At 36.0% G+C, this 4,278-nt stretch overlaps 1 pseudogene; it reads right to left on the reverse strand.

The window, feature by feature from the left end:
- Positions 1–2,556: 2,556 nt before the first annotated feature.
- On the reverse strand, positions 2,557–3,883 carry LOC115290569 (annotated as a pseudogene).
- Positions 3,884–4,278: the final 395 nt, after the last annotated feature.

The following is a 4,278-nucleotide window of genomic DNA, read 5'->3' on the forward strand; positions in this document are numbered from 1 at the left end:
GTGTGTTGGAAGTTCCATCTTGAACAAAATATTGAGGCATTTTCCTGTCATGAAATTGAAAACGTTAGCTGCAAACAGCATTGCCAGCTGTTTAAAAGAAATTCATTCAGCTGCCCGTATTCATAGAAAGAAATCTTTCCTGGAACTATCACCACTAACAACACATGTAGAGAAAAATCACATTTGCCTAATTATATCAATTTTCTGGAAGGAAAGTAAAAGTCTCACAGAAGTAACACATACAAGTTGTTCCGACTTAAGAACAAAATATAAATTGCTTGGTTTTTAAAAAGGAAAAGTGTAATGAATTAATTAAGTTTAGAGAATTTTGTGACATGTGAGCTTATTAAATATTTTTAAATTGCATTGTATTGCAGTTACTGATGTGATTAGACTTTTTTAAATTTTATTTTATTTTTTCCATAATATTTTATTGTCAAATTGTTTTCCATACAACACCCAGTGCTCTTCACCATCACCACCACCTCTTTTCCCCCCTCCCCCTTCACCTGATTAGACTTTTAAAAATTAACATGTTTCGAGAAATTTTAAAAATAAAGTTACATATATATATACATATATATATAGACATTAACAATGAAAATATCTAAATTTTTATGTCATACCTATAGAATGTGAAGGAGATGTCTTGTCCTTAAATCCTTAATTTCTTTAAGCATTAGAAGATACAGAATATATTGCGATCTTTGTAAGACATCAATGTTTAGTAACATATATAGAATTGAATTTCAAGTATGTCTACATATACATGTATAGTTCTGGAAAATACATATAATGATTACAAAGTGATGATAATATATTTTTCATCCATAGGGATGAATTAATTGTTATGAAATTTTAATGCACAATTCTACAATATGCTTTGAAAGAGAAAATGACTGAAGTAAATAAGAACTGAGGAATTACCTATATGAGAACAGAGACCCTAATCATATGTGACCAAGTTCTTTGTAATTTTGTTTTATTATGTTAAATGTCATAATTCTGTCAGGAATAGGGTTATATATGTTCACATCAGCACATAAAATGGACTCTGGGCAATATCATTGATTTGAAATTCATCAGAAATATGAATCATGAACTCCAATTACTTTCCTCATAGCATAGCACATCAACATTGGGTATGATTTATAATTTTTATTACCGTCTGTAGGAGGAGACACAATAGCCTGTGATGACATACTCTGTTCTCAGTATTGCTGGTTTCTGTGGTAGAGATGCATTATGAGTACGATCATTTGAAAAACGGTATCTGAATTAAATATCTTTACATTATCGTAATTAATATGATCAATTATCTTGATAATGGAAGGAAACATTTAAACAAACCTCTTCCTTAAGACAGTCACACATTTACATCTTCTCATTATAAAAAATAAATTAAGAAAGGATAAAATATGTTTTTATAGTCCTCTAAGATTCTGGCTTATTAAGTGAAAAAAAAAGTAAGTGTATATAGATGAGTATTACTAAACTTGGCACAACTTGACCTACTCAATTTAGGTAAGGAAAATACAGAGCTAGAATTAACTCTCTGTCTGCCCCTAGTATTATCATTTATTCCGTGTTTTGATCAGAGAAATTTCAAGCTTGTGTATTTTTTCATGATAACCATCTTGACAACTATCTGGACTTACTCTGTGAAGGAAAATGCAGCTTTGGGGGTAGGTGATTGTATTGTCTCGTTTTCTAGATGGACAAGAGAGATGAAAAACAATACATATTGTGTAATTGTTATGTGGCAGGAATTCTACAATCTTTTAAAGAGGTCAAATACTCTTAATTTTACTATGTGTTGGCAAATATAATCCACAGTGAGCATGTGGGGAACTGAGATCAACACACTGAGGAAATGAGATAGATTCACTTGCTTTACAAGTTTTCGTAGTCACAACCAGCATCCCTTTTCTAAATGAAGTAGTCCTTGTTGACCAAATGTTTTCTAAAATATATTTATTTGTCATATTTTGATACGAATTTTAACAGAAATAAACAAAAGATTTTTGTTTATTCAAGATCCATTTGAGATAGATCCCAAATGTATGGTTATTGATACAGAGTACTTTGCTTGACACACCAAGACCTTCAATTTTAAGTGCATGCACTAGGATGTCTGATTATCTATTTTTATTTTTCAAAAATGGGGAAAAAAACCATACCTTGCTTCCATCCCATTGCTACTGTTAACTAAATGTGTTTCTATGTAAAATAACCTTCAAGTGATATTTTCATTTTATTTTCTCAATAAACTTTTGTTTTAGTGGGTCTCAAAATTCTGTGACAGATTTTTGGTCAAGTTGTTTCCATTAAAAAGTACAGATTTAAAAAACTAGTAACTTAAAACTGCACACACACACACACACACACACACACACGGTCCATAAAACATTCACTTTTCCTCTGAAGGTTTTACGATGCACCGTTATAATTAACCAGGTTTACTATTAAATTTAAATGTCCGATTGACACAAAGGATTGTGAGACTTTTTTTCCACCACTGATTAAGACTGTGGTGGCAGGCACTGGGGATGATGTTCAGTTAGCCTTATGAGCTTTCTGGGTGGACTTGGTACCCTTGTCAGCTCCAGCTGCCTTCTTGTCCACTTCTCTGGTAACACCCACACCAATCGTCTGTCTCGTGCCATGAACAGCAAACGGCAGGGAGGAGGATAGTTCCAACACACATTGGCTTGCCAAGAACCATATCAAAAATGGCAGCATCACCAGATTTCAAGAACTTGGGGCCATCTTCCAGTTTTTTGCCAGAGCGAAGATCAGTCTTCTCCTTCAGTTCAGCGAATCTGCAGGCAGTGTGAGCTGTGGCACTGTCCAGCACAGGTGCATATCCAGCACTAATTTGGCCTGGATGCTCAGGATAATCACCTGAGTTATGAAGCCAGCTGCTTCCACTGGTGGGTCATGTTTGCTGCCACCAGCCATATTGCATGGCAAATGTCTTTCACAGATACATCCTTGCCATCGAAGATAACATTGTCACCAGGAAGAGCCTCACTCAAAGCTTCATGGTACATTTCAATAGACTTTACTTCAGTTGTAACCTTGACTGGAGCAAAGGTGACCACCATGCCAGGTTTAAGAACACCAGTCTCCACCTGGACAACAGTCAGTGCCAATACCACCAATTTTATAGGCATCCTGGAGGGGCAGACGCAAGGGTTTGTCAGATGGACGGTTTGGTGGGAGAATGCAATCTAGGGCTTCAAGCAGAATGGTTCCACTGTCATTGCCATCTTTACGGTAACCTTCTATCCCTTGAACCAGGGCATGTTTGAAGTTGGTGCCAGCATGTTATCACCATTCCAACCAGAAAATGGCACAAATGTTACTGTGTTGGGATTGTAGCCAATTTTCTTGATGTAGGTGCTGACTTCCTTAACAATGTCCTCATCTCTGTTCTGGCCGTAGAATGGTTCAGTGGAATCCATTTTTTTTTAACACCAACAATAAGTTGTCTATACCCAGTGTGTAAGCCAGAAGGGCATACTCATGGGTCTGCCCATTTTTGGAGAACCTGCTTCAAATTCACCAACACCAGCGGCAACAATCAGGATAGCATAGTCAGCCTGAGATATGCCTGTAATCATATCTTTTATAAAGTTTTCTGTGTCCTGGGGCATCAATGATGGTCACATAATACTTAATGGTATTGCATTTCCACAGACATATATCAGTGATGACACCATGTTCACAATGTAGTCTCCTTCTCAATTTTTGTGAAAGTTCTTTTGTCAGTCCTACAGCATTTGTAGATCAGAAAACCAGTAGTGGAATGTCCAATGACCACTATGTTGATATGTCTTTTCTTTTCCCATTTTGGTTTAGGTTTAGCAGTGGTTTTCATAACAACTGCATTGTGGCAGCAAACCAGTTGCAGAAAGCTCAAATAATATTTTAAAATTATTTTATATCAATAGATTTTTAATTAATTTTGTAATGTTTATATATTTTTGGGAGAGAGAAACCAGAGTATGAGCAGGGGAGGGGCAAAGAGAGAGGGAGACACAGAATCTGAAGCAGGCTCCAGGCTCTGAGCTGTTAGCACAGAGCCTGATGCAGGGCTTGAACCCATGAACCTCAAGATCATGACCTGAGGTGAATTCGGACCCTTAACCACCTGAGCCACACAGGAGCCTCTATCAGTAGACTTTTTTTTAAGAAGATAATTTACTATCTAGAAGTAACTTCAATTAGCAAAGTTTAGTGCATAATATAATATTCCCAGTAGGTTTTCTTAGA

The sequence above is a fragment of the Suricata suricatta genome, chromosome 4 (genome assembly GCF_006229205.1).
Source record: "Suricata suricatta isolate VVHF042 chromosome 4, meerkat_22Aug2017_6uvM2_HiC, whole genome shotgun sequence".
Classification (NCBI taxonomy): Eukaryota; Metazoa; Chordata; class Mammalia; order Carnivora; family Herpestidae; genus Suricata; species Suricata suricatta.